The sequence below is a fragment of the Marmota flaviventris genome, chromosome 6, assembly GCF_047511675.1.
Source record: "Marmota flaviventris isolate mMarFla1 chromosome 6, mMarFla1.hap1, whole genome shotgun sequence".
NCBI lineage: Eukaryota > Metazoa > Chordata > Mammalia > Rodentia > Sciuridae > Marmota > Marmota flaviventris.
In genome coordinates this window covers 100,893,091-100,905,640 of record NC_092503.1, presented here as the reverse complement: position 1 = coordinate 100,905,640, position 12,550 = coordinate 100,893,091, and the positions used below count along the sequence as shown (strand labels likewise).

Here is a 12,550-nt window from a genome sequence, read left to right as displayed (position 1 = left end):
GCTGCCAGAGTGATTTCTGTTAAAACCAAAGCTAAATCACATCACATGTTTGCTCAATACCATCCACCAACATCATGTCTCACCAGAGAATGAAAAACCAAGTCCTTACAGTGGCCCATAATGTCCTTCATGATTTAGTGCCTTGTCATTTCTCTGATTTTCTAAAGCTACTTGCCTTCTACCCACAATAACCTCCTCCTAATTCCTTGAATATACCAAACACTAAACTGCCTCAGGGTCTTTGCACTTACTGTTCCCCCATGCTTAAAATGATGTAACCCAGAAATTGCCAAGGCTTACATTTTTGTTTCATTCATTCATGCATAAATGTCATCTTGTTAGGGAGCAAAAACCCACTCTGTTTAAATGTGCAACACTTCCCTATGCTTCCCACATTCAGAAACCCTTTTTCTCTTCTTAATTTTCTCCTTTAGGGTATATCATTGTCTGACATACCTAGATTTCCTTTTTAATATTTATTTATTATCTCATCCCCCAAAAAGCTTACTGAGGGCACAGACTTTGTTCACAATTGTATCCCCAACACTTAGAACATTGGCTGGTACCTGATAAGATCTAAATAAATATTTATTGATTGGATAAATGAACAAATGAGTGAATGGAAAATTGAAATGCAAATCACCAGGATATACTTTTTCAAGTACCATTTGGTCAAAAATTAAGTCAGAGAAAGAAAATACCAACTACAATAATTTTTAAAATTTTAAAAATATAAGTATCACTTTTTTGTTCCCTATTACAATGATAATCAATTTCTCCTTCTACTTGCTGATATTTTAAAATCTGAAAAGTTAACATGCTTACAACTGATGTTATGATGAAAAAAATATTAAATCTTAAGTTAGTATTATTCAGGGTAGCTTACTCTATATAAGTGAATCAATTATTATGAATATGAAGTACTTATGAATATGAAGTACTTCCTCTAGAAATAGAAAATGTGATTATATTTATTTCAGTGAATCAAATTTGTAACCAAATCTTCTCCTTTTTATTATTTATAAAGTTCTAAGTTAATCCCCAATAGACTCTCATTTTATTCTTTCAACACCATATTGAGATGAGAAAATTGAACATTTGGAGAGAACTACCCATGGCTACAAAGCCAGTTAGTGTAAAATTAAAATTTGAATCAGCTTCAGTTCTCAACTTCTTCAAATGCTACAATAGGCTAAAGATAAGATATTGGAACCAGGACAGAGTCTCAAGTGTTTTTTACTGTGTTGGTTATCAAAATATACACTTCATAATTGCTTTATTTCATTTAATAACTACCTTTTTTCTAATTTTTTGTGGTTAAAATGACATGATACGCTCTATCAGGTATATTTCAATGGAAGGAATTCAGTTATAAAACTTAAAAGTTGTAAAAGATACTCTATGAGCATACAATGGGGCAATTTTAGATTGTTTAAAGCCTAGAAAATACAGAATACAGTATATATTACTTTTATATTTTATTGATGCATAAGATTAATTTTCTACTTAGTCTTAATCCACATATAATCTTTTCCTTTTTCTCCTCGTATCTTCCTATTCTGTTTACTTCTCTGTGACCTAGAACAAATGTTTCTCTCCTCCTTTCCCTATGACCAGAGCACTCTGTGAAGCTTTTATTTTATCATGTATAACATTAATTAGTAATTGTTTCTTACATCTTTCTTCTGTAAGTCAAGGGCAGGAAAAAAAAAAAAGTGTCATTTATCTTTGTACCTCTAGCACGGTGCTGTGCCAGAACACAGCAGGCAAAAAACAAATGTTTATTAAGCCATACACTCAGAAGACCATTTACTGTCTTCATGATAAAGATAGCAAATAAGACTGTTTCAGGACATTCAAGAAAAATTTTTAGAGCCTCAAATTCATATAATCAGTTTATTGTGCTTTGCTTATGTGGTAGACAGTTTCTGATATGGCTCCAAATAATCTCTGAACCTGGGCTGGACCCAGTACCTTGCTTTTAATAGATACAGCAATGGTACAAAATGGAATCCTATTTCCTAATTAGGTTAGAAAAGAAGGTAACGCCTAGCTTATTGGCACTCTTTCTGTAGCCTCTTAGCAGTACACTTTGATCAAGCAAGGTGCCATCCATATTGGAGACACCCATGTGGCAAGGAACTAAGGTTGATCTCTTACCAACAGACAGCTAGGAACTGATGTCCTCAGTCTAACAGCCTGTAAAGAACTGAATCCTGACAATGAATATGAAAGAACTTGACAGTGAACCCTTCCCCAGGAAAGCCTTGAGATCATTATAAGCCTGGCCCATAACTTCATTGCAGTCTGTGAGATACTCTGAAGCAGAGAACCCTGGTAGGCAAACAATTGCCCTGATTCCTTACCTGCAAAAACTTTGAAATTAAAAAGTGTGTCAGGCCACTAAATTTGGGGATAATTGGTTATGTAGGAACAGACAATATCAATACTCTTACTTTTTAAAACAGAATCAGGAGAATTGAATTAAAGTTTACTTACTTTTCAGAATAATCAAGGTATATCTAATTTTTGATAATTAGATCAATATTCCAGTTAGAAGAATTCGGCTTTCCCAATATGGCTTCTCATGTCACAGGAAAACAGTGGCAAGTGTAGATATTGATTGCCAAATGTCCAAAATAAATAAATAAATAAATAAGGCGGAGATCAAGGTAGGCCATTAAACAAATAGTTTCTTCATTTTAAGACTTAGAAGAGACCATCATTTTCTAGTCCATATTCATAATATCATTAAACATTTTCTCAACTTAGCTAGTCAAGTGCCTCAAATTTTCACTTCATTCATTATTGTGAATTATGACCTTGCAGGTTACTATTATAAACAAACAAAATCAAACACAAACATCATATGGGAAGAATAATACATGTACTTTTTTTCACTAATGGGTGGACCCAATTAGTTTATTGGATGCACCAATTAAGTAACTAGGTTCTGAAAGCCAGAAGAAAGCCTGGAAAGTTGGGTTGTGGTTAAATATTAAAGAAAAATTCCCAAGGAGTAAGGATAAAGGGAGCCACAGAGGATGTACAGGATGGGCATAAAAGGACAGGACCAATATTCAGAAAGCATTCATGAATGCTCTGTTCACTTTTTAAGTTACCCTCTGCACCTAGTAGAATATCTAGAAGCCAGTGGATGCTAAGAACCTATTTACTGACTATTCTTTGGGGGAACTGGTGTGTATTTATGTGTGTGTAACTCAAATAATATAATACACGGTGAAAAGTGCTGTGCTTTAGGAAACGTAAAAAATAATAGTAGTAGTAATAATAATAATAATAAAGGTGTGATGGAAATTCAGATGTTGAGAAGATGAGGAACATGGCACTGAAGCAACCAGGCCTCTGCAAAGGCTAACCATACACCATCCTCTTAAAACCACTCTCCTCCCCGCTTCCCAGGTCTCGCACATCTTTCAAACAGGTCTTTTCTATCAATCTAGCTATAATCGATATCTACTCTTTCCACTAGGCTACTTCGTTCACAGCACTTGTCACCATCTGTCACTGTTTCGCTTATTTTTACTCCCTATCTTCCCCATTATTAATGTTTCAGAACGATAGTCGACTTTGTTCCCCAGGGTCTGCTGGCATAAGCAATGCGCGCGCAACAGGTGTGTTTGGAATGACTAAAACTAAAATGCTGAATAAAAAAGGGGGTACTGCGGCAGGGATAGAAAAAGCCTGGATGTCCAGCCACGGACTTCAACCTTAGTTCTCCCTCCAAGGAACCAGGCCACCTTTCCACGTCGTGCACCGAGCAACCGGGAGGGCGCCTCAGGGGTGGGGGCGCCCTTTGTCGCTAGCCCCAGAGGTGGACACAACCTCCCTCGCACCCAGCCCTCTCGCCCCCTCCGGTATCCGGACCGAGGTCCCACGGGGGCCACCTTCCGGATCCCTGGAACCCGGAAGGGCCTACCCAACAACCGCGCCCGACCGCGGCTCCAGAACAGGAGCCCGCCCACCTGGACCCTTCTCTTCTCGCGGGGCCTGGGGACCGTTAACCGCCCGCGGCGTAGGGCGGTGCCGCTGTCGCCCCCGCGCCCCCCGGCGGCACCGCCCCGCTTCCCCGCCTCGGTCACCCCATTCATCCGGCGGCCGCGCCCACCAATCACCGCGTACCAATGGCGCCGCATCTGGCGATGGGGCGGGGCCTTGCGAGGAGCGCTCTCCGCCCCTCCCGGCTCGAGCTGGCGCTCTGGCCGGGTTATTCCCGGGCAATGACCCGACCAAGTCCCGGCGATGACCCTGCTAAGGGGACGTGGAACCGGGTGGGGGTGGCGCTGAGCGAGCTGTGCGGTCTAGGCAGCCCAGCTCTGCGATCGATAGGAGGCTGGTAGAGGCCTTGGGGCAAGAAAGCAAAGCGGCCCTGTTTGCCGGTGGCTGGATCCAAAGCCCAGAACATCCAGACTGACGCTTAAGATGCTCTCGGTTCAAGATATGCTTGACTTGGGTGAAAGAGAAGAGGGGAGAAGAGGAAGCAAGAAAAGGTGTGCAGTGGGCAGCTCGGCCCGTCTGGTTTCAGGGAAAGGCCTCTGGAGAGAAGCCTTAAATAGTTACTCATCTTTCAGTCATCTTTATAATCTGTGACTGGCATTGTAGACTTCGTTAATGCTTGTCCAGACTGCCTAAGGTGGGGATAAAACACAAAAAGTCTGCTGCTGAAGTAATCATTAAATTTGTTTTTTGTAAACTCAAAAAATGTATAACATTGCAAATGTTTCTCTTGGTGTATTTCATAAATAGGCTTCTTTTTCTTAGATTATCTTTTATAAAGCCTCACCAGGGAGGATAATAGGAGGAAATTTACTGGCTTTTCAGTTGTAGCCAAAGGTCATTCCCTTCCTATCCCTTCCCCCCAGGGGAAAAAAAAATCTTAAAGTCACAGAAAATAGTTTGATCATAAACTGCTGCTAAATATTTTCACTTCTCATTTAATCCTCCTGATAAGTTTGTAGGAGCAAGTGTCACCAGTTTTAGATGATCAAACAAACTCATATACATCCAGCCAGGACATCGATTTAAGTTACAGAATGTAGGCCCTTTCCCTGCTTTCTTCTCCAGATCATGAAATTTCAGTCTTCAATAAATGGAAGGTGAAAGGGAATCTAATGCTCTTGGCATCCTTAGTAAGGATGGAGCTTGTGACCAAGTGCAAGCTCTTCGGTGGATTTGTTTCTTGAGAACTCAGTTAAATACATAGTTTCCATGCCAGAACTTTGAGGGTTAGAAGGAAAGTTACTTTAGGCTCTTAAAAGCCAGGTTACATATGGGTTGATGCCTTTTGTAACCCCAGCCTGACCTAAAACAAACCCCTTTGGTTAAGTATTGGCAGCCCAGATGCTGGAGTGCTGCCCAAGGCTTGTTTAGGGACTTCAGTCTTTGTGACAAATGGAGGACAGATCAGTGAGATTAGAGACAACAGTTTGGGGGGGAAAGTACCAAACTGTGATCAAACTGTTAACTCTATCTGGTTGAACAGATGGGCCAAGTATATCTGCTCTATGTTTAATGCTCCAGGCACATAGAGATAGGTGAGAAAACTTTTCTGTCCACTGAAAAAAGATTACAATTGGGGTAGAGTCTATCAATGGATCAAGTCTACCTATAACTGGTAGAGGAAGGTAGCATATAAAGAGACAATAGATAAGTACAAGGCAAAAATTATGGTGGATGCAATGAACTTTGTTAGAACAGTAGAGGTCAAAATTCAGAGAAAAGAAAGGAGGTCCCTTAAGGCTCCAAGCTGAGGACTTGGGGCTTTTCTACACAAGCAGACAGACTGGCTTTTAAAAAGAAATGCCAACTCAACATTCTTAAACACCTGTAATAGGTTTCTCATCACATGCACTTGTACAAAATCCTTAGGAATGCAGTAAGGCTTACATGAGCTAGGGCCTGCCCCCTTGTCCATCTTCACCAAGGACCACTCCATTCATGGGCACTATGCTATTCATCTCTGTTTCTCAGAAGCGCAAGTTGTTCTCTCTTCAGGCCCGTTGCACATGCTGTTCCCTCTGCTTTGTCACTTTACCACCCTGACCCTTCTCTACCCCTTTTTTCATCTCATCGGTCCTTTCATCTTAGCTTCAAGTTGCTTCCTCTGAGAAGCTTTCCATATAAATAAGGTACACTACTATAACTCTTATCAAATCCTTCCCAACATACTTTTATCAAAATTTACAAGAAACTGTTATTGATGTCATTATTGATTATCTCTTTTATATCTGCCTGTCCTATTATCACATCCTTTTCCCCATAGGACTTATAATGCATCCTATATTTATTTATGCAATTGGCAGTGTTTATGTTTGCTGATTCCACATGTTTTTGTGCTCTATGAAGACCTGGTTTTGTTTCCTATTACATCCAGTGCTTAACACAATGCTTGATACATGGCCAATGCTCAGTAGATTGTTGATTTAATGTCTAGGATCAGTTGGTCCAGGATATATGTTAGGGAGTAATGGGAGACAGGTTGAGTGAAGTAGATTGTGAGGGATCAGAGAAAGGCATTTTTACCCAGTTGTTGAGACCTGTGCTGTTTTAGGCAGAAACTGTTAATTCGTGTGGTTCCTGAGCCCTTGAAATGTGACTTAAAAGGTGTGCAGTGGGCAGCTCGGCCCGTCTGGGTTTCAGGGAAAAGCCTTAAATAGTTACTCATCTTTCAGTCAGTCATCTTTATAATCTGTGTATTTCATATTTCATTCTAGGTGACTGAATTGAATTTTTTAAAAATATTTTTTTAATTGTCAATGGATCTTTTATTTATTTATATGTGGTGCTGAGGATCGAACCCAGGGTCTCACACATATGCCAGGCAATGTGTGTGAGACTAAGCCATGACTACCACTAAGCCATGACTCCAGCCCCTGAATTTTACATTGTAATTAATTTGTGTGTTCTAAAGTATATTTGGAACAACTTGTGAATGTGAATTTGCTTTTCCAATTATAAATTTTATGAAATCTAAATATAGATCAAGTAATTCTGGTGAAGTTTTAGCATCCAAATTGAGAGACACTGTGAATGTAGTAGGGTTTGAGATTTTATACAAAATAAAAGAAGTAAAAAATCTCATTTTTTCTATTGATTACATGTTGAAGTGCTAATATTTTTGCATACATTGATTGGTTAAGTAAGAAATATTATTAAAATTAATTTCATTTGTTCTAGGTGAATATTCTATCCAGAATTGAAAGTAAGTATACAAATAGATACTTGCCGCGTCCGGCTAACGGAGCCGAGTCCGGTGAGGGACAGCGGGGTTAAAAATACACAGGACACCAAGGTTCTTCATCCAGGAGGGGGCATGTGCGCCCTTTATTGCCAGATTTGTTCCCCTTATATATCTTTTTAACAGCTGCGGGAAATTACTCAAAAGTGAGGAGGGAAGAGTAATAACTGCGTCCTTGGGTTACCATCACGTCACCGTCCCCTATCAGGAGGCTCGAACAGGTCAAGATGTTCCCGAGAGACACATATGTGCGAGGCAGATAAACAGGGAACCGCAAGCCTGTGTCATGGCCTTGTGAGCTGGCCACATTGACATGTATAACAAAGAACTGGGGGTTGAGTCCCCAGGGGCCAGGGCGGGCCTACTATCAGCAAGTCCCCCTTTTATGTTTTTTGCATGTCAATGGGAATCAAGTAGCCCCTGTCTTAGGTCGTCCACCGCCCTTGCACTGCTTACCCGTCTCTGGGGAGGCCCCATTCCCCTGGCTTAGGTTGCAGTGCAAGCGTGGAAGTTGCCCGTCACTGGGTACTACAAGATCAGCTCTTGTCCTACGTAAACGGACACTTTTCAGTAAGGATGTCATGGCCAGCAGGACACAACTGCAGATCCCAGTCATCATCTTTGCCAGTGGGATAGCTATGACCAGGGAGCTTTCTGAACGTAAGGGTCTGGGATGACGGCACCAAGTCGGCAGGGTAATTAGGGACCTGGGCAAAAGCAGGCATACATAGGAGGGCTCGGGTATTGGCTCCTGTCCAGTTACATCTCATCTCCGGATGGGTCGTAAGTACACCTCGTGGGCGGAGTCGTCCATCTCCAGGCGTTGGTAGTGAACCTGTATTGGCTTGGAGGTTAAAATGTTAATCTGGTCCTTAATGAATTGAGTTATCCTATTTGCAACACAAGGTCCCTAATAGTGCCAGATAGGGTCTGCACATCTATAAGCTGCTGAGATAGACGGCGATAAGAATGTATAGCCGTACCCAGTCCAGTTGTAGAACACAAATGATATAAATAAATCTCTAACATGTTTTTTCTTTTGAGCCTAAAATTACCATACAACTTTAGAACACCAGCTTGATACAATGTTCTTTTGAAGCTTCTACCTTACAGACTTGTATACCTGGAAGATATGAACACATTAACAGCACCATAATTACACTGATGATTTTTATTAACCAAGGTTAGCTTTCTAAATAAACAACATTACAATATTGAAAAATAACAGCTGTTGTTTAACCATAGTTGTATAATTTTTAATTCCTTCAAGATTACTTGCTCAAAAAACTTACATATATAACCAACATACACAGACCTTCTTTATCACTTGCTTAAACCCTCTTATTTACTTAATCACATAGACTCTCTTATCCAGAAACACATTTTCCCTCTATTAAATCCATACCTAGAACCTTCTAATTTCTCTTTCCCATCTGTTAATTCCTTCTTTATTCACACTTTGAACCAATCCGTGTAAATTTCTAAATTTAGGCAAATTATTCCATTTCTTTTTTTTTTTATTTTTTATTTTTTTAATTTTTATTGTGGGTTGTTCAAAACATTACAAATTTCTTGACATATCATATTCCACACTTTGATTCAAGTGGGTTATGAACTCCCACCTTCACCCCATACACAGATTGCAGAATCACATCAGTTACACATCCATTGATTTACAAATTGCCATACTAGTGTCTGTTGTGCTCCACTGCCTTTCCCATCCTCCACCCTCCCCCCTCCCCACCTCTCCCCTCCCCTCCCCTCCTCTCTCTCTACCTCCTCCACTGTATAACCCTGAGGGTCTCCTTCCATTACCATGCAATTTCCCTTCTCTCTCCCTTTCCCTCCCACCTCTCATCCCTGTTAAATGTTAATCTTCTTCTCCTGCTCTTCGTCCCTACACTGTTCTTAGTTACTCTCCTTATATCAAAGAAGACATTTGGCATTTGTTTTTTAGGGATTGGCTAGCTTCACTTAGCATAATCTGCTCTAATGCCATCCATTTCCCTGTAAATTCTATGATTTTGTCATTTTTTAATGCAGAGTAATACTCCATTGTGTATAAATGCCACATTTTTTTTATCCATTCGTCTATTGAAGGGCATCTAGGTTGGTTCCACAGTCTTGCTATTGTGAACTGTGCTGCTATGAACATCGATGTAGCAGTGTCCCTGTAGCATGCTCTTTTTAGGTCTTTAGGGAATAGACCAAGAAGGGGAATAGCTGGGTCAAATGGTGGCTCCATTCCCAGCTTTCCACGAAATCTCCATACTGCTTTCCAAATTGGCTGCACCAATCTGCAGTCCCACCAGCAATGTACAAGTGTACCCTTTTCCCCACATCCTCGCCAGCACTTGTTGTTGTTTGACTTCCTAATGGCTGCCAATCTTACTGGAGTGAGATGGTATCTTAGGGTGGTTTTGATTTGCATTTCTCTGACAGCTAGAGATGTTGAGCATTTTTTCATGTACTTGTTGATTGACTGTATGTCCTCCTCTGAGAAGTGTCTGTTCAGGTCCTTGGCCCATTTGTTGATTGGGTTGTTTGTTTTCTTATTGTCTAATTTTTTGAGTTCTTTGTATACTCTGGATATTAGGGCTCTATCTGAAGTGTCAGGAGTAAAGATTTGTTCCCAGGGTGTAGGCTCCCTATTTACCTCTCTTATTGTTTCTTTTGCTGAGAAAAAACTTTTTAGTTTGAGTAAGTCCCATTTGTTGATTCTAGTTATTAACTTTTGTGCTATGGGTGTCCTATTGAGGAATTTGGAGCCCGACCCCACAGTATGTAGATCGTAGCCAACTTTTTCTTCTATCAGACGCCGTGTCTCTGATTTGATATCAAGCTCCTTGATCCATTTTGAATTCACTTTTGTGCATGGCGAGAGAAAGGGATTCAGTTTCATTTTGTTGCATATGGATTTCCAGTTTTCCCAGCACCATTTGTTGAAGATGCTATCCTTCCTCCATTGCATGCTTTTAGCCCCTTTATCAAATATAAGATAGTTGTAGTTTTGTGGATTGGTTTCTGTGTCCTCTATTCTGTACCATTGGTCCACCCGCCTGTTTTGGTACCAGTACCATGCTGTTTTTGTTACTATTGCTCTGTAGTATAGTTTGAAGTCTGGTATCGCTATACCGCCTGATTCACACTTCATGCTTAGCATTGTTTTTGCTATTCTGGGTCTTTTATTTTTCCATATGAATTTCATGATTGCTTTCTCTATTTCTACAAGAAATGCCGTTGGGATTTTGATTGGCATTGCATTAAACCTATAGAGAACTTTTGGTAATATCGCCATTTTGATGATGTTAGTTCTGCCTATCCATGAACAGGGTATATTTTTCCATCTTCTAAGATCTTCTTCTATTTCTCTCTTTAGGGTTCTGTAGTTTTCATTGTATAAGTCTTTCACCTCTTTTGTTAGGTTGATTCCCAAGTATTTTATTTTTTTTGAAGATATTTTGAATGGAGTGGTTGTCCTCATTTCCATTTCAGAGGATTTGTCGCTGATATACAGGAATGCCTTTGATTTATGCGTGTTGATTTTATATCCTGCCACTTTGCTGAATTCATTTATTAGCTCTAATAGTTTCTTTGTAGAGCCTTTTGGGTCTGCTAGGTATAGAATCATATCATCTGCAAATAGTGATAATTTAAGTTCTTCTTTTCCTATTTTGATGCCTTTAATTTCTTTCGTCTGTCTAATTGCTCTGGCCAGTGTTTCGAGAACTATGTTGAACAGAAGTGGAGAGAGAGGGCATCCCTGTCTAGTTCCAGATTTTAGAGGGAATGCCTTCAGTTTTTCTCCATTCAGAATGATGCTAGCCTGAGGCTTAGCATAGATTGCTTTTACAATATTGAGGTATGTTCCTGTTATCCCTAGTTTTTCTAGAGTTTTGAACATAAAGGGATGCTGTACTTTGTCAAATGCTTTTTCCGCATCTATCGAGATGATCATATGGTTCTTATTTTTAAGTCTATTGATGTGGTGAATAACATTTATTGATTTCCGTATATTGAACCAGCCTTGCATCCCTGGGATGAATCCTACTTGATCATGGTGTACAATTTTTTTGATATGTTTTTGTATCCGATTCGCCAGAATTTTATTGAGGATTTTTGCATCTAGGTTCATTAGAGATATTGGTCTGTAGTTTTCTTTCTTTGAAGTGTCTTTGTCTGGTTTAGGTATCAGGGTGATGTTGGCCTCATAGAATGAATTTGGAAGTTCTCCCTCCTTTTCTATTTCCTGAAGTAGCTTGAAAAGTATTGGTATTATTTCTTCTTTAAAGGTTTTGTAAAATTCTGCTGTATACCCATCTGGACCTGGGCTTTTCTTAGTTGGAAGTCTTTTTATGGTTTCTTCTATTTCCTCAATTGATATTGGTCTGTTTAGGTTTTCTATATCCTCCTGACTCAATCTGGGCAGATCATATGACTTAAGAAATTTATCTATGCCTTCACTATCTTCTAATTTGTTGGAGTATAAGGATTCAAAATAGTTTTTGATTATCTTCTGTATTTCTGAAGTGTCTGTTGTGATATTGCCTTTTTCATCCCGTATGCTAGTAATTTGAGTTCTCTCTCTTCTTCTCTTCGCTAGCATCGCTAAGGGTCTGTCGATTTTGTGTATTTTTTCAAAGAACCAACTTTTAGTTTTGTCAATTTTTTCAATTGTTTCTTTTGTTTCGATTTCATTAATTTCAGCTCTGATTTTAATTATTTCTTGCCTTCTACTTCTTTTGCTGTTGTTTTGCTCTTCTTTTTCAAGGATTTTGAGATGAAGTATGAGATCATTTATTTGTTGGTTTTTTCTTTTTTTAAGGAATGAACTCCAAGCAATGAATTTTCCTCTTAGAACTGCTTTCAATGTGTCCCATAGATTCCGATATGTTGTGTCTGTGTTTTCATTAATCTCTAAGAATTTTTTAATTTCCTCCTTGATGTCTTCTATAACCCATTGATCATTCAGTAACCTATTGTTCATTCTCCAAGTGATGTATGCTTTTTCCTTCCTTCTTTTATCGTTGATTTTCAGTTTCATTCCATTATGATCAGATAAGATGCATGGTATTATCTCTACTCCTTTATATTGTCTAAGAGTTGCCCTGTGACATAATATATGATCTATTTTTGAGAAGGATCCATGTGCTGCTGAGAAAAAAGTGTAACTGCTTGATGTTGGGTGGTATACTCTATATATGTCAATTAAGTCTAGGTTATTAATTGTGTTATTGAGTTCTATAGTTTCCTTATTCAACTTTTGTTTGGAAGATCTGTCCAGTGGCGAGA

General features: G+C 39.4%; 1 protein-coding gene across 1 annotated transcript in view; it reads right to left on the bottom strand.

Annotated features, from left to right (window-relative positions):
* Positions 1–4,009, bottom strand: part of Elovl5 (ELOVL fatty acid elongase 5) — a 95,780-nt gene extending 91,771 nt beyond the window's left edge. Inside the window, exon 1 of the mRNA XM_071613309.1 lies at positions 3,987–4,009. The gene's annotated coding sequence lies outside the window, so the exon portion shown is untranslated. The remainder of the gene's footprint in view (positions 1–3,986) is intronic.
* Between the last annotated feature and the right edge of the window lie 8,541 nt (positions 4,010–12,550).